This window comes from Lissotriton helveticus, chromosome 1_1 (genome assembly GCF_964261635.1).
Source record: "Lissotriton helveticus chromosome 1_1, aLisHel1.1, whole genome shotgun sequence".
In the NCBI taxonomy this organism is placed as follows: domain Eukaryota; kingdom Metazoa; phylum Chordata; class Amphibia; order Caudata; family Salamandridae; genus Lissotriton; species Lissotriton helveticus.
In genome coordinates this window covers 829,320,874-829,344,669 of record NC_136057.1, presented here as the reverse complement: position 1 = coordinate 829,344,669, position 23,796 = coordinate 829,320,874, and the positions used below count along the sequence as shown (strand labels likewise).

Genomic DNA, 23,796 nt, shown 5'->3' with positions numbered 1-23,796 from the left:
AGGCTTCCTACCGTTTCCTCCTGGGTCTCTGTCTCTTTTCTTGGGAAGGAGTTTTGTGGATATATATATATATATATATATATATATATATATATATATATATATATATATATTACCTACTGGCGGTCGCCAGTAGGTATATATAGTTAGGATTTTTTCTCTATGGGTTTTTTGAAAATTCTATGTCTAATAACTTTGGCGTTTGTGGACGGAATTGGCTGAAATTTTCAGGAAAATGGCACATTTTGTTTCTGAGCAGCCCCTGAAAATTTTGGGGGGGTTCGTCAAGGGGGGGCCGAGAAAAAAGGGGGGTCCCAAAACGCGTTTTTCCCATGTTAATTTCCATAGGGCGGTTGGCCTCACTTTTAGCCCGAACGGCTGAATGGATTTGCACGAAACTTGGCAAAATTGTAGGGACTGGTAGCCCGATGTGCCTTTTGTAGGTCTCAATATATGTGCTGCAGTGGATTTTGAGAAATTAACGTTTAAAAAAAGATATATATCTGTAACAGCGGACTGGGCAGCGGCCCAGGACGCGGACTTTTCGCGCAACGGAGCTTTGTGAAGCGAAGCTGATTGGTTCTCCGGCGTCTGTCAACATTCCAAACAGTCCGTAGCGGCCGCCATCTTGTCTCTCGGTAGGATCGAGAGACAAGAGGAGGTCAAAACAAAGGGGGAAATAACTATAAGGGGGCATAGTAGATCCTCGCTGACCCCCTAGGTTTGATGTGGAGGTTTTAAAAGGGCCCCGCGGGGCAAAAAAAAATAATAATAATAATAATCGAACGGCTGAATGGATTTGCACGAAACTTGGCAAAATATTAGGGACTGGTAGCCCGATGTGCCTTTGCTAGGTCTCAATATATGTGCTCCAGTGGATTTTGAGAAATTAACGTTCAAAAAAAGATATATATCTGTAACAGCGCTCCGCTTCGCGTAACGGAGGTTTGCGAAGCTGATTGGTCATTCTGTCACTGGGCTATAGTTGGGCTACATCTGGCTGATATTTGGGCTACATTTGTTTTTTTGTGTGTCTGGCGGCCATCTTTGGGCTACATTGGGCTACATTGGGCTTCATTGGGCTACATTCGGCTAATTAGCAAATAGCTCATCGCAAACTAGGAATGGTAAAGAATTGCTATTTATTCCTTAAAGTTCGCTATTTAGGAAATGCAAAAAACTTTGATGATACATATGGCGGTTCATCTCTAACAAGATAAGAAGCATAGGGATACATTTATGATGACTGGCGCATCACCAGGGATGTGTTAGTCATTCTGTGCCGCTGTTCCGTCACCTATGGTGTGCTGCATTTACAATGCGGCGCATCATGGGGCAAAAACAGCACAGATGCGTGATGTATCTGTGCCGTAAAGGTGGCGCATTGCTGGAGTTGTATCGCAAGTGTGATGAAGCTCCAGCAAGGGTCGGGGGTGCCCCTGTCGCAGGGTTTCTGTTCTCACACACAACTGTGGGCAGAGGATTGGAACCTCGGCGAATGCATTGCTGGAGTTGTATCGCAAGTGTGATGAAGCTCCAGCAAGGGTCGGGGGTGCCCCTGTCGCAGGGTTTCTGTTCTCACACAGAACTGTGGACAGAGGATTGGAACCTCGGCGAATTAGGGTGTCCCAAAACTCACGTTAGTAATCAAAAACTCCTTAGCAAGCTAGGTACAGTGTCACATTGGATATAACAAACTCTCAATGTTTAGACAATCCAGAATATGAACTTATAGTACCTCAGGATACGTGGAACTCATGAACAGTCGGTCGTTATAGATTTCTTAGAAACCAGAACATGGAGTTAAGAAGAACAGATGTGTATTTGAAATGTTTATTTACTAATGCCGTCTTCTCAGGCGTAGTACCTTAGATAATAAAAGTACACATATTATCAGTAGCAAAATTACCAGCATAGTTACTAGTACATAAAAAGTGAATGGTGATAGTATGTTAACATGCTGTAAATGAATAAGAGTTAGCAACACTTATAAGCAGCCGCGGGCCGTGGAGGGAGTTACGGTGAGGCAGGGAGGCGGGGAGGGGGAGAAGCAGGGTGGAGAATACAAGTACACATATTATCAGTAGCAAAATTACCAGCATAGTTACTAGTACATAAAAAGCGAATGGTGACAGTATGTTAACATGCTGTAAATGAATAAGAGTTAGCAACACTTATAAGCAGCCGCGGGCCGTGGAGGGAGTTACGGTGGGGCAGGGAGGCAGGGAGGGGGAGGGGCAAGGTAGAGAGGGCTCCACCCTGCTTCTCCCCCTCCCCGCCTCCCTGCCCCATCGTAACTCCCTCCACGGCCCGCGGCTGCTTATATCTCACCCTCCCTAATACACATATTATATTATTTGCTAAGAAGGTCTCTTTGTGTTGGTTTAGGGCGTGCCCATACTTTAGTGTCTTAGATTTGAAGGAATCACATCAGCATACACCAGCTCTCTCTTCATGTGAACCGCATCAACTGTTGTGTATGTGTGTTCGGCAAAGCAATATAAAACCCGCCTCATGCCCAGAATTGGCAGAAGTTGCACTTATGTTATGAGTATGAAGTCGTGGAGATCAGACCTCATAACAATTCTGTATCGTGTTGTTCTTGAAACTTTAGCACTCGCTGTACAGATATAGTTTAACAAGTAAAGCAGATAGTAGACCAATAACATATTATTCTCATGTAAACCACGATGAACTACTAGGTGGAAAGCTAAAGCAACAACTATGTGTCTTGTGCAGAAGTTGCAAAAAAGGAAAAATGGCGTTTAAACCGGTAATGAGCCCATGCTAACTTAACACGGTGTAAAGATATCCAGGACCTAGATGACACCTCCCCATGATCCGGAAACGAACTGAATAAGATAATAGAAGTGCCATCTCATGAGAGCAGATTGCAAGTTTATATGTGGACGGTCCGCAAGGTAAAGCATTAAAAACTAGGAAAATTTAATGCTAAAGAAAAATAAAACAGCCAAGTACTTTATCGAGTCTTAAGCCAATAGGCAAGGTAAATAATAAAAACTTGACAAATAAGTCAATGAATTGTCAATGAAATGCTAGTACTCAGCATATCAAACATGAAAAAGGTCTATGACATAACTGTGTATGCAAAATAAGCTGCAACAGCCTCCAATAGGAAGTCACCGTCTTCATCCGAAAACAGTTCAGCCATCCAATTTAAAAGCGGAAAAGAACATACGTGCTCTCCGAGCACCGGATCCTCTATCACCATCAGAGGACAGCTCGGTGGGTTTTCAAGAAAGCTCTGTTCCAAGAAAGACTGTGCTGCCGCCAGTAAATTCCAGGGACCAAGTAGTCCATGCATCAATGCCACAGCCATAATCCTTTCGCCAGGACAAACCAACTCGTGAGTAATGATAGGAGTCATCAGCTGATTAAAGTCGACGTCAGGAGAAACCAGTCCGCAGAGACACAAATCAATGGCCCAATCGAAATCACAGGTCAGGCAGTGAAATACAGGCTGGACACAGGTGAAGTAGGAGAATCGAAAAGATAATCCATATGCCGTGCTTAATATCGCCAACGGCATTGTGCCATAATATTCTAGCATGCGATTGCGGAACAGTGTCAGCAGCTGCAGGGTGTGAGGTTGCATAGGAGGGACATCCATATTTAAAAATGTAAAAAAGCACAAGAGCGTCCGCTGGTAATGCAAGTAAAAATGCCAATCCACGAACCAGAGTGGAGAAAATGGAATGAAAGGAAGCAGGGATGACTCCAAAGATTTTCTCAAATGAAGTCACGAGACCACTGGTAACAACTTTAAAAAAGTGCGCCAGGGACTTTGTGGAGGATGCGTTAAAGATAGTCGGAAACATGTTGCTGAAATTGAAAGGCAAATCTTAATTGAAAAGGGTGTGCACCTCTGTACGGGTGTTCGCTATGTGAAGTACGAAAGTTTCACGGGCCGAACTCAAGGTCACCTCTCTCTGAGACAAAAGAGCTCTTATTCTTGCCATGCCGTTGAAACGTGTCCCAAGGTTGGTATTTGTGGCCAGATTGAAAACTCCCTATGTTCATGTGTGGGAGGAAATAGAACATTTCTGCAGCAAATAACCCGTTCACTTACTGTTACGATAAAAGGAATACTTTTAATTAACTCAGAACAATCTTCATTATTGAGCATCAAATAACTACCATTTTCCAACAACTTGACGTGGGGATGATAGCAGGAACTGGCGTGCCTTGCAACACGCAAGCCATATTTGGTCGGTGTTTGTTGCATGAACCGTGTAACTGTATGTGCCTACACATTAGTGAATGATCTGGCGTCTCAGTGCATTCCTCTCCATTCAGATAAACTTCTTGATCATCTTTGAAACATCTGTATGTGTATGGAAGCGACCAGACCTCATGAAGAAAAGCACTACCTAAAGGTTCATAACGACCTATTGGTATATATTTCATACAATTTGAAAACTTATATAAAGCAAAAGGCAGCGTTATTAAACCGTGGATAAGGCATGTTGCCAAAAAAACCGCAATCCTCTGCTGATGATGTCACTGAGCATGTCATGAATGATGTAATATGTGACATCATCAGCAGTGGATTACGGGTAATAGTATCTCTAGTTTACTCCCCTATAGTTGTCTTTCTTTTAACATAAGTGTCTGTTTCCTTCCCTTATACTTACTGTTTTTGGTTCGCTTCCGGTTCGCGTACCGGCGAGCAAACTGGGAAGCGAACTAAGAGAAAGAGGTTGGCACAGTTCCAAATATTGTACCAATTTTTTAATAACGGGGAGGTAGTTCTGAAAAGAACTTTTTTTTTTTTTTTTTCTGAACATTTTTTTACTGTTTTTGAATTTTTCGGAACAGTTTTATATTTTTTTGGGTTTTTCTTGGAGGGGGCAATGAAAACGATTCATTGTAAAGGGCTCAACAGGAGCAACAAAACAAAAAAAAGAAGTATTTATTATTTTGGGCGTTTCGGACAAACATGAGCATGATTGTCAATAGCTCTGTTGATCAGAGTGATGCTTTTTTCTCCGTAGGAAATGAATCCATCGCAAAATACGCAGATGTGTTTTACATCACCAAATCTCATTTGTATATTTGGCACCATCTCCCTGCCCTCTGGTCCCGTTACTTCCGGTACAACAGATCTTCTGGCCATAATAGGGAGATTATCTAGGTCGTTCCGAAACTGTGCAGCACTGTAGTTGTTAGGATGCCACCTAGTCATATGGCGATGCATTGTGTAGTTTCCGAAACTGTATTTCTTGTCGGTCCCTCTGGACAGTCTATCTTGACATATAAGGCAAGTTACGTATCTTGCATTTACTTTTTTCTGACCTTTGGGAATTTTAAAAAATTGCCAAATGAAGTTTTCTTTCCGGTGAGACGTCCTGGGCTGCTCAGGCAAAAACTGCCTCTCTTCGTGCTCGTCCTCCTGTTCCTCTTCTTCTTCTTCTTGTTGAATTATAACTTGAGCAGGTGGTCCACTCTTCCTTGGATGTGGTGGAGGTGGTGGGGAAGCACCAGCTGAAGCTACTAAAGAAGCCATTGCTCAGTGATCACAAAGGGTCTTTCTCTCACAATGATGAAAGTCAGAGTGAGGAAAGAAGGAGGGATTTTCATCATTTGGGAAAAACAAGAGTTCTCAACCAATCAAAAGTGTTCATTTTAGATTATATGACCTAGTCTTACATCATTAGGAAACCAAAAGTGAAATGAACCAATGAAAAGTGTTATTACCAAGTCACATGACTTGCTGTGTTTACGTTAAGCGCTTTGCAGGGCCTCCCGGTTTGCTTCCAGAAACCTGCGCTTTGCGACTCGCTTCGCGTACCAGTTCGCTAACGTAGTACGTCATATGACGTATCACGCGACAACGTGAAACGTCATGCGGACGGGAGGCGTCACGATGTTGTTTTGTAACGCGGCACTTGCGGTAAAGAAACGTTTACCGGCTCGCGGTCTATTTCGCGGCATCAAGGTCAGCTAACGGGAAGCTTCCCGATTTGCGAAGCGGGAACGAAGAAAAAAAAATATTTTAAAAAAAAATTATTCATAAACATATAAAATATATTTTTGGATTTAAAGAAGAATACATTTTACAGCTACAGATATTAGCTGTTAAAAAACCAATGAAATTCACAGAAAAAACCATAGGTTATGGACCATATATAGTTAGGAATTAGCATTTACAAAACCTTGAAAATTCACTGAAAAAACCATAGGTTATAGACCATATATAGTTAGGAATTAGCATTTACAAAACCTTGAAAATTCACTGAAAAAACCATAGGTTATAGACCATATATAGTTAGGAATTAGCATTTAAAAAACCTTATTTTACTCACACAAAACCATTGAAATTCCATATATAGTTAGTTGCACTAACTATATATCGCGCACCCGCAATCCACTGCTGATCATGTCACATATTACATCATTCATGACATGGTCAGTGACATCACTGATGACATCACTGATGACATCTCAAATGGCATCACTGATGACATCACTGATGACGTCATCCAGTGACTGTATAATTCTGTAAAGTTAAAATATGTCTTACATATTGAAGAATGAATGGATGTATAAGTGTCTTGATGAAGGATTTAGTAGGGGCATGGCTGACTGTATGAGTGACTGATTAAATGTGTCTCACTGAGTGCATGGGTTAGTGACTAAACTGTCTTAATTTGTGCATCATTATGTCTGTTGTTCTGTAAACTGCTGCATGTGTTGATCATTAGCTATATGATTAACTGTATGGGTTATTGATTGGTTGCCCAAGCATTTGTATGGGAGACTGAGTGTGTGTGTGGGTGGCTGGGAGGTGTATGACTCTCTGCATAGATGTGTGAGCAGTTGATTGACTGGATGTATGGGTTCAAAAGTGCATGTGGAAACAGCTGTATGGCCGGTTGACTGTGTGCATGAGTGTATTGGTGAGTGAATGGATATCTCAGTGCTACATGTCAAAGTAAGTACATATGTAAAACACAGTACATGTGAGAGTTACCATATATAAATAACTGTGCATAAGAGCCAGTGAATGTGTGAGTGGCTGTATGGATCATTGTGAACTTGTATCCAGGATTGTATAAGTGAGTAAATATGTTTTAGTATATGTTTGAATAAGTAAGGTGTGTATAACTGTATAGTTGAGGAAATGGAGGTGTGATTGATTCTTTGCATGACTGACTAAGTGTCTGAGTAACTCCATGGATGAGTGACAGTCTATGAGTGTCTGTTTACACTGAGTGTATCTAAGGTTATATTAGAGTCTGAAGAGGTTTATCGTATTATCACATGAATGATGTAATCAGTGATGTGATCAGTAATGTCAAATGAGATGTCATCAGTGATGTCATCAGTGATGTCATTTGAGATGTCATCAGTGATGTCATCAGTGATGTCACTGACCATGTCATGAATGATGTAATATGTGACATGATCAGCAGTGGATTGCGGGTGCGCGATATATAGTTAGTGCAACTAACTATATATGGAATTTCAATGGTTTTGTGTGAGTAAAATAAGGTTTTTTAAATGCTAATTCCTAACTATATATGGTCTATAACCTATGGTTTTTTCAGTGAATTATATATATATATATATATATATATATATATATATATATATATATATATATATATATATATATATATATATATATATATATATATATATATATATATATATATATATATATATATATATATATATATATATATATATATATATATATATATATATATATATATATATATATATATATATATATATATATATATATATATATATATATATATATATATATATATATATATACAGGGTCCTTCTGGGATCCGTACTCCCGAGTCAGGTGGCGCACAGGATTCGGCGGACCACACAAGCCGAATTAGAGTATAAGTCCAAATTCGCTTCAAAGCAAAGAAATTGCGCACTCGGGAATCAAATTCAGCAAAGATGATTTATTTTCAGTTACCACGCTACGCGTTTCGACACAACTTGTGTCTTGAGCATGTGTGATCAAGACACAAGTTGTGTCGAAACGCGTAGCGTGGTAACTGAAAATAAATCATCTTTGCTGAATTTGATTCCCGAGTGCGCAATTTCTTTGCTTTGAAATATATATATATATATGTCCTGTACACCGTTTGTCTCCTCACGCACTCGTACAACACAGCAAGCAGACTCCGGACACGGACCTCGAGGTGTAAAAGTTTTATTCGGCAGAAAGAGTCACCGACGTTTCGGCTCAGCGGAGCCTTGATCACATATATATATATGTATGTGCTTGCTCGTAGAGAGAGGTAGAGAGTAGTAGAGAGAGAGTAGTAGAGAGTGTGTAGTAGAGAATAGTAGGGGCCTCTCCCTACCGGCCCATCTCGCCTATCCTAGAACTGCATAGGGCAAAAGGTCTAGGAGCGGCTCTTTATGCAGCGAGTTATGGGGTTTGGAAAATCTTACAGACCTAACTACCTCTGAGAACAAATTTTATTAGAGCTAATACACCACTTCTGCCACTTAGACTAGACCTTGGCCTAAAACCTATCGAATATTTTGGGCTCTCCTATTCTGGATAAGGGTGAGTACAAGTAACACAAAGGTCCCACTGAAGGAAGCCATGGTTGAGCTGATTGCTTTGCACAGGCAAACTGGTCGAATCAAGTGGTTCAAAAAGATTAAGGCATGGTTTTTAAAAATTGGGTTGGGGCATCTTTGGGAGGAACCCGGGACCATTACTAAATCTTTGGTACCTCTTGTTAAAAAAAGGTTCTGGTTACTGATGTTCTCGAAAAGTATTGAACATTTTGCACATGGCACTTTAACTGTGAGGTTTTTAAATGTTAGAGACAGCTATGGCTTTGAGTCCTTCTTGGACGACATCGAGCCACCACAGGCACAAGCTCTGTATACCCAACTTAGATATGGAATAATTCCTCTAAACACAAGGAGAAGTAGCTGGGGAAATGTGGTTGTTAATGTCCTGTGTCCATCTTGCCTTGCTGTACCCGAGACACTTGAGCATTTTCTCTTTTGCTGCCCGTCCTCTGCTGACTATAGAGGAACCTGGATAGCCCCTGTCTGTCGTATGCTTTCTATTAGGTGTCATTCGGAAGCTATACATATTTTCAAATCTGATATCACACTTTGGCTAGTGTTTGCCATCTCAAGATTTCTGCTATTTGCTTGGAGGAGGAGGCGGCTAAAATGTGTAATTCAGCCTACGAAAATGGCTGTGTCTACATAGCTTAATTTGTCCAAATGGATGACTTAGCCTACTGTGTTTTTACATGAATTTTAAACCTTGTTTTTAATGGATATTTTGATAATACTCTTTTAATGGACATTATCTGTTTTTATTTTGATGTGTTGTGTTTTTTTGTACGATGTGAAGGATCATATTTTTGATCGAATAAAACAATATGTGTGTGTGTGTGTGTGTGTGTGTGTGTGTGTATATATATATATAATGGCGGATGGCTGGTGGAATATTTGAATAAATCACCGAAAATATCAGCACTAAATCTGGGCTCACTCTCGTTATTCTCTTCGACTGTGGAAAAGAATGGCGTTTGTTTTATATATATATATATATATATATATATATATATATATATATATATTACCTACTGGCGGTCGCCAGTAGGTATATATAGTTAGGATTTTTTCTCTATGGGTTTTTTGAAAATTCTATGTCTAATAACTTTGGCGTTTGTGGACGGAATTGGCTGAAATTTTCAGGAAAATGGCACATTTTGTTTCTGAGCAGCCCTTGAAAATTTGGGGGGGGTTCGTCCAGTGGGGGCCGAGAAAAAAGGGGGGTCCCAAAACGTGTTTTTAACATTGAGTTTTCCATAGGGCGGTTGGCCTCACTTTTAGCCCGAACGGCTGAATGGATTTGCACGAAACTTGGCAAAATTGTAGGGACTGGTAGCCCGATGTGCCTTTTGTAGGTCTCAATATATGTGCTCCAGTGGATTTTGAGAAATTAACGTTTAAAAAAAGATATATATCTGTAACAGCGGACCGGGCAGCGGCCCAGGACGCGTACTTTTCGCGCAACGGAGCTTTGTGAAGCGAAGCTGATTGGTTCTCTGGCGTCTGTCAACATTCCAAACAGTCCGTAGCGGCCGCCATCTTGTCTCTCGGTAGGATCGAGAGACAAGAGGAGGCCAAAGCGAAGGGGCAAATGACCATAAGGGGGAATAGTAGATCCTCGCTGACCCCCTAGGTTTGATGTGGAGGTTTTAAAAGGGCCCCGCGGGGCAAAAAAAAATAATAATAATAATAATCGAACGGCTGAATGGATTTGCACGAAACTTGGCAAAATTGTAGGGACTGGTAGCCCGATGTGCCTTTGCTAGGTCTCAATATATGTGCTTCAGTGGATTTTGAGAAATTAACGTTCAAAAAAAGATATATATCTGTAACAGCGCACCGCTTCGCGTACTTTTCGCGTTACGGAGCTTTGCGAAGCGAAGCTGATTGGCTCTCCGGTGTCTGTAAACATTCCAAACAGTACGTAGCGGCCGCCATCTTGTCTCTCGGTAGGATCGAGAGACAAGAGGAGGCCAAAGCGAAGGGGCAAATGACCATAAGGGGGCATAGTAGATCCTCGCTGACCCCCTAGGTTTGATGTGGAGGTTTTAAAAGGGCCCCGCGGGGCAAAAAAAATAAATAATAATAATAATCGAACGGCTGAATGGATTTGCACGAAACTTGGTAAAATATTAGGGACTGGTAGCCCGATGTGCCTTTGCTATGTCTCAATATATGTGCTTCAGTGCATTTTGAGAAATTAACGTTCAAAAACAAGATATATATCTGTAACAGCGCTCCGCTTCGCGGAGATAAAATTATATCTGTATTACCTAGCTGTTGCTAACACCAGTTAGCGACGGCTAGTAGGAGATAGCGACCATCTTGGGTCCCACTTTGCATGTGAGTGATATTTATCACTAATGACATGCAAAGTGGGCATGCCAAGATGTTAGCGACTGGAAACAGTCGCTAACATCGCTATCTCCTAGGGACTGGTAGCCCGATGTGCCGTTGCTATGTCTCAATATATGTGCTTCAGTGCATTTTGAGAAATTAACGTTCAAAAACAAGATATATATCTGTAACAGCGCTCCGCTTCGCGGAGATAAAATTATATCTGTATTACCTAGCTGTTGCTAACACCAGTTAGCGACGGCTAGTAGGAGATAGCGACCATCTTGGGTCCCACTTTGCATGTGAGTGATATTTATCACTAATGACATGCAAAGTGGGCATGCCAAGATGTTAGCGACTGGAAACAGTCGCTAACATCGCTATCTCCTATTATCAACTTTTGGAAATATTCGAGATAAGCGCGAATATCTCCAAAAAGTAACAGCTGCCCTGAGCAGTTCTTAGCCATGTTATCCAATGGGAGGTGGATAACATGGCTAAGAGCATTAGCTCGGTAATGCATGAATATCGCTGAGTTTTCAGCGATATTAATGCATTGCGGTCGTTTTTTATCGTATTTGCGATAAACCTTGATAATAGCAAGGTTTATCTGCGATAATTTCTGACGGTAAAAAAATCTTTGCAATGCATCGTTAGGGATAAATATCGCTTAACTTTGGTAATATGCCCCAACGTCTGTTAACGTTCGATTCGAAGGAAATCAGGAATTGTTGAAAAACATTGTGTGCGCCATCTTGTCTTTTTTCAAATGCCACACTTTTGTCGTGCACAGCAGCCATTTTAGATGCCTTGACCAGACCCACTCTGTGCACGCTGTCGATCCTTAGCATGGCTCCCCACCCTCGCAAGCATCTCACCCAGGCAGTGGTCACCCCCGCTCTCTGTCTTATGCATGGGTAATAAACCTCCCCCCATCTGCGCTGCTCTTCCCTGAGAATCACACCCTGTGCCCGCCCGACACCTCCCTTTCGCCCTATTCACTACCGCACCCTCTGACACTCCTTTTCCTCTGTGTCCGATTGTCCAGGCCGGTCCTAGGCTATCAGCTAGCCCTGCAGATGTAGTTTATGGCCACAGCTGTAAAGAATCACCCCTCTTCAAAGGAGTTATAGTAGATCAAGGCCCACACTCGATGAGATCCGTCACAGCAGAAGCGTTGCTATTATCTGAAAACCATCCTGTATTGTGATTGGGGAGGGGACCGAGCGTGAAGCGGAAGATTCCAGGGATGACTCTTTGTACATCAAAGTTTTTACAATTATGTGTCACATTAAAAATATATAGCACTCCGACAAAGTAGTAAGATTATAAAACTTTAATAATTTATAAATATATACAAGAAAACAAAAATAGTAATAACATATAAACATTTTTAGGGAAAAACAACGAAGTAGCGGTCGGCTGTGCGAATAGTCCCAACGCAGCACAACGTCCAGATTTCCGGCGTGGGGCGTCGCGGGGGGTGGGTCATCAGTAGCAAACTGTTGTGCGAATAGTTCCAAGGCAGCAGAACGCGCCGAAATCTAGATGACACGAAAGTGATGTCTAGTAAGTTGCCACCCAGCAAATAACGGCGTGGGGCGTCGCGGGGGGTGGGTCATCAGTAGCAAACTGTTGTGCGAATAGTTCCAAGGCAGCAGAACGAGGGCACCAAGGTGATGTCCAGTAAGTTGCCGCACTGGTTTTGGTATCCTACAATGCTGCTCCGAATAACGGCGTGGGGCGCCCCGGGGGAGGCGGCGTGAACGGGCCTCTCCAGGTGGAGTCTCATCTGTTTTAGTGGGGCGCCCCTTTACCGTTTCAGTTGCCATTCCGTCCGCTTTTGGTCCACTGTGTCAAAATCCGCCATTCAGCTGAGTTGCGCCCACTCTTGCGGTGCAGCGATAGGCGGCTGCCACAGGACTCTCAAAATGGCGGCAGGCTCTTTCCTTTTTGGGCGTGGTCCACTGAAATGGCCCTGGGACACCTTGGAAATCGGACGCTTGTCTGCTAGGTCTTGGACCCCATTCTCGAAAGCGTCCCCTCCGCCTTGAGAATTCATCAAAAGTTTTGGGAGCCCCGACTCCTGCAGGCTTCTGGTGGGGAGCGGCTGCCATGATTGCTCGCGGAATGACCACGACGGAGCTACGAGATGGTGGTGCTCTCATGCTGACGCCAGTTTAGTCTGAAACATCCAGAAACAAGGTGGGGCTTTCATCGTTTGGGGGAAAAAAAAAGTTTTCATCCAATGAAAAGTGTTGTTTTTAGGTCATATGATCAAGCCTTCCATCATTAGGAAACCAAAAGTAAAATGAACCAATGAAAAGTTTTATAAACAAGTCACATGACCTGTTATGCGGCATAGGGTATAAAATGCGGAGAAAATATGTTGGCACGTGAGGCGGCGTCAGTAGCGGACCGATGTGCGAATAGGCCGAAGGCAATACAACGCGCCAAGATCCGGATGGCACCGAGGTGGTGTCCAGCAAGTTGCAGCACTGGTGTGGCCATCCTACAATGCTGAAAGTCGGCGTGGGGCGCCCCGTTGGCCTGTGAGTTTGCGTCAGTAGCGGACCGATGTGCGAATAGGCCGAAGGCAGCACAACGCGCCAAGATCCGGATGGCACCGAGGTGGTGTCTAGTAAGTTGTCGCACTTCTGTGGCCATCCTACAATGTTGAAAGTCGGCGTGGGGCGCCCCGTTGGCCTGTGAGATGGCGTCAGTAGCGGACCGATGTGCGAATGGGGCCAAAGGCAGCGCAACAATATTTTCTGACTGACACCACAAGGCGCTGAGATGCCAAGATCCGGATGGCACCGAGGTGATGTCTAAGTTGCGGACTGATGTGCGAATGGGGCCAAAGGCAGCGTAACAATATTTTTTGTATGGAAGATACCACTAGGCGTTGAGATGCCAAGATTCGGATGGCACTGAGGTGATGTCTAGCAAGTTGCTGTACTGGTGTGGTCATCCTACAATGCTGAAACTCGGCGTGGGTCGCCCCATTAGCCTGTGAGATGGCGTCAGTAGCGGACCGATGTGCGAATAGGCCGAAGGCAGCACAACGCGCCAAGATCCGGATGTCACCGTGGTGGTTTCATAGTTGAGAGGCACTTCATCTGCAGTGGGGCGCCGAGATCCGGATGGCACCGAGGTGATGTCTAGCAAGTTGCTGTACTGGTGTGGTCATCCTACAATGCTGAAACTCGGCGTGGGTCGCCCCATTAGCCTGTGAGATGGCGTCAGTAGCGGACCGATGTGCGAATAGGCCGAAGGCAGCACAACGCGCCAAGATCCGGATGTCACCGTGGTGGTTTCATAGTTGAGAGGCACTTCATCTGCAGTGGGGCGCCGAGATCCGGATGGCACCGAGGTGATGTCTAGCAAGTTGCTGTACTGGTGTGGTTATTCTACAATGCTGAAACTCGGCGTGGGGCGCCCCATTAGCCTGTGAGATGGCGTCAGTAGCGGACCGATGTGCGAATGGGGCCAAAGGCAGCGCAACAATATTTTCTGAAGAGAAGACACCAAAAGGTGCTGACATTCCAAGATCCGGATGGCACCGAGGTGGTGTCTAGCAAGCTATGCAGTTGAGTTGTGTGCGCACTTGCGGCGAATAGGTCGAAGGCAGCATAACAATGTTTTCTGAATAGGAGACACCACAAGGCGTTGAGATTCGGTTACCACCGAGGTGATGTCTAGCAAGTTGCCGCACTGGTGTGGCCATCCTACAATACTGCTCCGAATAACGGCGTGGGGTGCCCGAAGGGGGGGGGGAGCCGGCGTGAATGGGCCTTCCTAGGTGGAGGCTCGTCTGCTGTAGTGGGGCGCCCCTTTTCCGTTTCAGTTGCCATTCAGCTGAGTTTCGGCTGCTCTTGATGCTACAGCGACAGGCGGCTGCAAGAGGACTCTCAAAATGGCGGCCTGTTCTTTGGATTTGGGCCTGGTCCACTAAAATGGCCCTGGGACACCTTAGAACTCGGACGCTCGATTTTTTTTTCCTTTCCTGTACATGCAAAAAAAGGTAAATGCCCGGTACGTTACACGCTTCATCTGCCACGATGAACTCTCCAGAGGAACCGAAAAAAAATATAGTTGTGGTAACTATACCATGCATCGTCATATGGAGAGGTGGCACCAATTAATTATAGTGCTGCATAAAAGAGAGATTTGGAGGAGAACCCCTGACCTGCTAGTACATTCATCAAAGAAGTGGCACTGAGAGCTTCAGAGGCAAGGGAAACGGTCCCAAATATTTAGAAGAACTTTGGAAAGATTAAAATGACATGTTTAGATTGTGGCAAATTAATTTCATGTGGACAGATGAGTGTTACTCTAATAAATACAGCATATGAACATCATCATAGTCGATGGTTGGTAGAGACATTTTGACTATATCCTGGACCTGCCCGTCCTCGCCCAAAATGGCGCCGGAATAAATGGGACTCGTAACTCCTTGTTGTGTACTGGTTGCAGAACCTTGAAATCACGAGATACGTATGCAGTTTTGAAGCACATGGCGGGCGGGGACGAGAATTGATTGAATATTTCGACATCCCTATTGATATTAAGTTCTGATGTGTTATTGATTACTGTACTGTTGAAAGTTCGAATTAACGTCACCCATGGTACTTGCCCGCAAATGTATATCTAGATAATTTTATTGTAACTGGCCCTGTCGTATTTTAATTATAAAATGTACGTCCACCGATTCCGTAACTGTTAGACACCTTAGTTCTTGCAACCTAATGGCCCGCCCGTTACGTTCCTCTACAGTGTAAATGTCTATTCATCATATACGATTACAGTTTGCTCTGTGGCAGGCCCACGTGGTTATAGGCTCGTATTTGTATAATGAAATTTTCACAATAAAGGTTTTTAAAAGAAAACATGGTAGTAGTATATACATTGGTAAAGTTTTTAATAATAGTGACTGTTTTAGAATCATTAAAAGGCAAGTGAAATAAAGCAGACCAATTACATGAAGGGTAAAAGGTATAATACGAAGGAACGCAGTAAAGATAAATGGTCAAGGGCTGTTGTGTTTTCTATTCCTGCAACATAAAGTGATCGATAAGAATCTCATATTCAGGCGTATCGGCGACTAAGACAGCAGGTCGACCCTCTTTTGCTCAACGGCTCCGTCATGGGACGAAGAAACGCTCTTTTTCTCGAAAAAAGAATATATTTTACTTGCAGGACAGTTGTAAAATTTCCGGGAAAGTACATTAGCCTGGAACATTATAACATATATTTAAGAAAAAATAATGTTCGGAAGTAATGAAAAGCGTAATTTTTAGGTCATATGACCAAGCCTTTCATCATTACAATAAGAAAAGTAAAATGAACCAATGAAAAGTTTTATTAACAAGTCACATGACTTGTTATGCTTACGTTACGCGCTGCGCGCCCCGGATGACTTCCGGATGCGCTAACGCGGCGCGTCATATGACGCATTACGCGACAACGCAGGTACAGAATATAGTCAAAATGTCTCCACCAACCAGCGGTCGGAACACAACCCCTTTCAGCAGGCTAAATAGTTCTGTTAAATGACAACAGAAGGGACAGGCAACAAGAACCATCAGTCAAAGAAGGGAGGGCTAGTTCTTCTCTACCGGGTTACATTGGGGCGCTACCGGAACTGATCGAATTGGTAGTCTACAGTGTTTCTGGATGTTTCAGACTGAAGCTGGGGTTAGCATGAGAGCAGCACCATTTCGTAGCTCCGTCGTGGTCATTCCGCAACCAATCATGGCAGCCGTTCTTTATCGTTATTTTGGGCGGGGTGGGTGGCGGAGCCGAGCTGTTTTGCAGCCATCATTGTGTGGAGTTCAGTTCATCTCACTAGTTTTGTATTTGTCATGAGGGGTTGTTCCTAATGTTTCTATTTTAGCGAGGTCAAAAAGAGATCCCATTAGTGGCCTACTGATTTTGCTCGATTCCTTTTCTTTTTTTTTACACGATTTTTCGTTATCTGCAAAGACTAAACAGAGTATTGCGACTCTGTGTTTGTTTGTAAATAGAGAATGAACCAAAGAGAACTAATTCTAAAACAGTAAATACTTGGATAACAATCAATCAAATGGAGAGAGAAGCAGGCACGACGGATTACAATGGGGGCAAAGGCCTGCGTTAACTACCTTTCACTATCTGCAAAGAGAGAGTACTCCTAATAGAAATGAGGGGGGGGGGCACCATTCAAAGCAGATCAGTGTGCATAAACACGAAAATGTTTTCACTTACCACGTACTTGACATTCGACAGCTTATGATATTTGCTATTAAAAAACCATTGAAATTCACTGAAAAAACCATAGGTTATAGACCATATATAGTTAGGAATTAGCATTTACAAAACCTTGAAAATTCACTGAAAAAACCATAGGTTATAGACCATATATAGTTAGGAATTAGCATTTAAAAAACCTTATTTTACTCACACAAAACCATTGAAATTCCATATATAGTTAGTTGCACTAACTATATATCGCGCACCCGCAATCCACTGCTGATCATGTCACATATTACATCATTCATGACATGGTCAGTGACATCACTGATGACATCACTGATGACATCACTGATGACATCACTGATGACATCTCATTTGACATCATTCTTGTGCTAATACGATAAACCTCTTCAGACTCTAATATAACCTTAGATACACTCAGTGTATACAGACACTCACACACTGCCACTCATCCATGGAGTTACTCACACACCCAGTCAGTCATGCAAAGAAACAATCTCACCTCCATTTCTTCAACTATACAGTTAAACACACCTTACTTATTGAAACATATACTAACACATATTTACTCTCTTATACAATCCCTGATACAAGTTCACAATGATCGATACAACTACTCACTCATTCAGTGGCTCTCATGCACAGTTATTTATATATGCCAACTCTCACATGTACTGTGTTTTACATATGTACTTACTATGACATGTAGCATTGAGATATCCATTCACTCATCAATACACTCATGCACACAGTCAACTGCCCATGTAGCTGTTTCCACATGCACTCTTGAACTCATACACCTAGTGAATAAACTGCTCACACATCTATGCATAGAGTCACACACCTTCCAGCCACCCCTACACAAACTCAATCTCCCATAGAAATACTTGGGCAACCAATTAATAACACATATAGCCTCTCGTATAGCTAATGATCAACACATGCAGCAGTTTACAGAACAACAGACATAATGATGCACAAATTAAGACAGTTTAGTCACTAACCCATGCATTCAGTGAGACACATTTAATCACTCACTCATACAGTCAGTCACGCACCTACTAAATCCTTCATCCAGACACTTATACATCCACTCATTCTTCAATATGTAAAACATATTTAAACTTTACAAAAACACACAGACACTAGATGATGTCATCAGTGATGTCATTTGAGATGTCATCAGTGATGTCATTTGAGATGTCATCAGTGATGTCATCAGTGATGTCACTGACCATGTCATGAATGATGTAATATGTGACATGATCAGCAGTGGATTGCGGGTGCGCGATATATAGTTAGTGCAACTAACTATATATGGAATTTCAATGGTTTTGTGTGAGTAAAATAAGGTTTTTTAAATGCTAATTCCTAACTATATATGGTCTATAACCTATGGTTTTTTCAGTGAATTTTCAAGGTTTTGTAAATGCTAATTCCTAACTATATATGGTCTATAACCTATGGTTTTTTCAGTGAATATATATATATATATATGTGTATTATATTACCTACTGGCGATAGCCAGTAGGTATATATAGTTAGGATTTTTTCTCTATGGGATTTTTGAAAATTCTATGTCTAATAACATTGGCGTTTGTGGACGGAATTGGCTGAAGTTTTCAGGAAAATGGAACATTTTGTTTCTGAGCAGCCACTGAAAATTTGGGGGGGGTTCGTCAAGGGGGGGCCGAGAAAAAAGGGGGGTCCCAAAACGCGTTTTTCCCATGTTAATTTCCATAGGGCGGTTGGCCTCACTTTTAGCCCGAATGGCTGAATGGATTTGCACGAAACTTGGCAAAATTGTAGGGACTGTTAGCCCGATGTGCCTTTGCTAGGTCTCAAGATATGTGCTCCCGTGGATTTTGAGAAATTAACGTTCAAAAAAATATATATATCTGTAAGCGCGCTCCGGGCAGCGCCCCGGTTCGCGTACTTGACGCGTAACGGAACTTCGCGAAGCAAAGCTGATTGGCTCTCCGGTGTCTGTCAACATTCTAAACAGTCCGGAGCGGCCGCCATCTTGTCTCTCGGTAGGATCGAGAGACAAGAGGAGGCCAAAAGAAAGGGGGAAATAACCATAAGGGGGCATAGTAGATCCTTCCTGACCCCCTAGGTTTGATGTGGAGGCTTTAAAAGGGCCCCGCGGGGCAAAAAAAAATAAAAAATGTTTTGGTTTTTTTTGCGTGGGTAGCGCCCGGTACGCGCACCGGGAAGCGGTCCGGGGAGCGTACTATAAGGAAAAAAGAATGATAGACTATGATATTTTGAAATATTGTATGTTTATTGATTGTTCTTTTTGTTGTTGTTTTTTATTTTTTTTATTTAAGTAGCAGTATTAATGATTATTAAATATAAATGTATTTTTGAAATTGTGCACAGTATACTATAAGTCTGACTTTACTTTATAATCAATTTGGTACTAGTTTATAAATTACATATAAAAATGATTAAAGACTCAAACAATTTTTAAATATTAAATATAATTTTATTTTTCTGATTCTTTTTCAAAATTTAATATAACGTCTAACATTTGACTGTCCGATATGTCCTCTTGTTGAGTGAACATAACTTCCCACATTTGACCGTCATCATAATGAAGTAAATGATCCACAGATTCTACACATTGTAGAAGTTCATGGTCTCGTGATTCATCCATGAATTCCAAGTCAATGGGTTCAATTATTTCCTCATTATTCATGTCTAGGACAATTTCAAAGGAAACGTTCTGTTCTCCTTGCATTTTTGTGCTGAAATTTGAATAAAAAATAAATATATCAGTAGAGATAGGGCACTGTTGGGTTTAAGTTCAGACAGGTAGTTTTGAGGCATGAAGTAGTACTATTAAAAAGTGCCTGTGAGAAAGCCTATGTAAATTCATAATAATACCACAGAAACCTAAATCAATCCATAATTATAATAAACAAGCCTTTCTCAATGTCTAACTCTTACAGAGGGATAGTATATAACTATCTGAAAATGTTTTCAAATTTATAAAATAATATCTTACCGTTTAAAAACAAGTTTAAGTTGTGAGTGAAAATGATCTTGCAATGTAGTTCAGGAAGTAGTAGTCAAAGTGGCTGTGTTTCTCTCTCTTTTTTTTATATATATTCAGGTACATAACCAATCAAATGTCAGGTAAAAAAAGTAGAAAATGAAAGTAACATTTTAATTGGTTGTCAATTCCAACACTTCAGATGTGTTTTGTGAAGTAATTTACCTCAGGGTATTTAGAGAGGTCTACAGGCTAAATGGCTAAATGGAATTCCAACCAAATGTGTGAAAATGGTAGGGATTGATATGTAGTATGAGCTAATCTATATTTGGTGAAAGTGTCTCCAGAGTTTCTTCTGTAAATTACTTTCCCACCTTTTTTAATGGAGCGCTTCCCGGTGAGCGCCCCGGTACGCGAACCGGCAGCGTTACGGGAGTCCACCATTGTGTGTTTCGGTCGAATAAAGATACAAGATGGAGGGCAAATAATGTTCAGAATGGGTAGAAGGGGGCACGGTAGACTTATTTTGACCCCCTAGGTTTTCTGAGGGTGGCTGAGGAGGCCCATATGTGTGAAAAAAAATCATTTTTTAAACAAATTACGCGCGGTTAGCTTCCGGTTCGCGTACCGGGTAGCGCTCCGGGGAGCGTACTTTGTTGAAAATTTGTGAAAAAAGTTAGAGTAAAATAATAATTGTGAGTGATCAGATGTAGGGTAGCTCTGAGAAGAGCTTTTGGGTTTATGGTACATTTAGGTACTTATAAGTAGGTACCAATGCACATTTTTAAATTCAGAATGAAAACTCTGTTCCCTTCATCTGAGAAGTGAACTCCATCTCCTCTGTAGATATCTTGCATGTAGTAACGTAAGTTATTGTTGTAGATGGAGCCCATTCCATGGTCTCTCATGTAAGCTGAAACAGATTTGTTTACATGCTTCCTCGATTTCTCAATTTTTGGACAAAATTGGTTCGACCACCTCCATTTCTGTCTTTGGCATATATTTGAATATACCAAGGCAGTTTGAGGAAAAAGTGCCATCAATTGCTCAAAGGTGTCCTTTAAAAGCATTTCCAGACCTACCCCAGTCAAAGTGCCCAAGTCATTTCCTCCACAGTGCACAATTAACAGGTCAGGTTTAGGCAAATGCATAAAGGTTTTCACCAATGGTATCAATTGGTGACATTTTAATCCTCTGTGGCCAAACCACTTAATTTCCACATCTTGTAAATTGAGGTTAGGTAAATTTCTGTTATCAGCATACCTCTGAGCCCAGTAGATGTAACTATGTCCAACAATCCAGACAGAAAACATGGTGAGAGGAGGTTCTGCTGCAGTCAGATGAAGTGTGGCAATGAAATGGGAGTTGAAAAAATAAGAGTTTAAAATGAAAAAAACTGTGGAGTTTCTGTGTTAATGAAGCAGTAGCAGTGATTGGTGGATTTTGATTGCTGAAAACAGAAAGTTAGGGTGCATGGATGAGTTCTTTTAAAGATGTAATTTGAATGGTCAAAAAAATCATTTTATGAAAGATTGCACTTGATATGCAGGTGTACTGAGAGTTCAGAGTTCAATTGAAACATTGTTGTGTGAACTTGCAAACATGAGAGGTCTTTCAGGAGGTGGTTGATATGCAAAAAAGGCAGAAAGGGTAGAGGGGGGAAGGGTGTTGATTTGAAAAAAGTGAGGGAAGAGTTTTGATTGGGTGACATGAGAGATATGTGTGATGAATTACAGCTTGTCTGTGCTTTTTATAGCTGCAGACTCTGGAGTGCATACCTTTTGCTCTGCTAAAGACAATTTGGTGTGTTTCTGAGACTGTTTTGAAACTCATAAAGTATTTGCTAAGGTGAGAAAAGATTCATTTAATTTAGATAGAGAATAGTATGGTTTAGGGAGAACATTATGAAGAAAGTTGTGTATTTAAAATTTTGATTTGTGTCAAGTGTTTTACAAATAGATTTTGTTTCTTTGTGTTACATAGCCATGTTAAAAGTGACGCTAAAATAGTGCAAGGGTCTTACAAAAATGCTTTCATGTCTCTTAGGGTATTTTAACTCACTTCCCCATGAATGTATGAATATAATTGCTTTACAAGTTGTGTTTAAAAACGATTTTTGAAATCAATTAGGTTTCTTGATATGTACTGCTAGAGCTTCATAGGTTGCTTGGGGCATATTTATAAGGCCTTTGTGTCTCTCTGATGTTATTTTTCCCATTTTAATTTAAGACCTTTCCCTGTGGTGCAAGGTCCTTGTAAATACGCCCCCATCTGTGCTTGGCACATTTAAATCTTGATTATTTGACTTACATAGCCATGTTAAGTGATCTAAAAATGGAGCAAGGGTTTAAAAAAAACGATTTCATGTGTCTTACGGTATTTTAAGTAACTTCCCCATGAATGTATGAATATAATTGCTTTACAAGTTGTGTTTAAAAACGTTTTTTGAAATCAATTAGGTTTCTTGATATGTAATGCTAGAGGTTCATAGGTTGCTTGGGGCATATTTATAAGGCCTTTGAGTCTCTCTGATGTTATTTTTCCCATTTTAATTTAAGACCTTTCCCTGTGGTGCAAGGTCCTTGTAAATACGCCCCCATCTGTGCTTGGCAAATTTAGATCTTGATTATTTGACTTACATAGCCATGTTAAAAGTGATCTAAAAATGGAGCAAGGGCTTAAAAAAAACGCTTTCATGTGTCTTAGGGCATTTTAAGTCACTTCCCGATGAATGTAGGTATATAATTTATTTAGATGATGTGTTTAAAAACGATTTTTGAAATCAATTAGGTTTCTTGATATGTAATGCTAGAGCTTCATAGGTTGCTTGGGGCATATTTATAAGGCCTTTGTGTCTCTCTGATGTTATTTTTCCCATTTTAATTTAAGACCTTTCCCTGTGGTGCAAGGTCCTTGTAAATACGCCCCCATCTGTGCTTGGCAAATTTAGATCTTGATTATTTGACTTACATAGCCATGTTAAAAGTGATCTAAAAATGGAGCAAGGGCTTAAAAAAAAAACGCTTTCATGTGTCTTAGGGCATTTTAAGTCACTTCCCGATGAATGTAGGTATATAATTTATTTAGATGATGTGTTTAAAAACGTTTTTTGAAATCAATTAGGTTTCTTGATATGTACTGCTAGAGCTTCATAGGTTGCTTGGGGCATATTTATAAGGCCTTTGAGTCTCTCTGATGTTATTTTTCCCATTTTAATTTAAGACCTTTCCCTGTGATGCAAGGTCCTTGTAAATATGCCCCCATGTGTGCTTGGCAAATTTAGATTTTGATTATTTGACTTACATAGCCATGTTCCATACAGTTCTAACCTTCTGCGTAGTCTTTGATATGCTAGAGTCCATCTGCACTATGAGATACCTAAGCAAAGGAAACACAGGTGATGTGATTGTGAAATGAGGAAAAGAAACTCCACATTTTTCAATTACATCACCTGTGTTTCCTAAGTTTACGAATGACATTGTGCAGATGAGGTTTAGGCCTGTCCACGGACACAGAAGAGGTCTGGCTTTTGTTCAAGAGTGAAGTGGACATGACTTACTTCATTGGTAGTGAAAAACAGAAGCAATGCTGGCCCTCAAGGTGATTTTACCTCGTAATTTATG

General features: G+C 41.4%; 1 protein-coding gene across 5 annotated transcripts in view; it reads left to right on the top strand.

Annotated features, from left to right (window-relative positions):
- Positions 1–23,796, top strand: part of C1_1H12orf75 (chromosome 1_1 C12orf75 homolog) — a 338,893-nt gene that overhangs the window by 250,738 nt on the left and 64,359 nt on the right. The window lies entirely within an intron of this gene.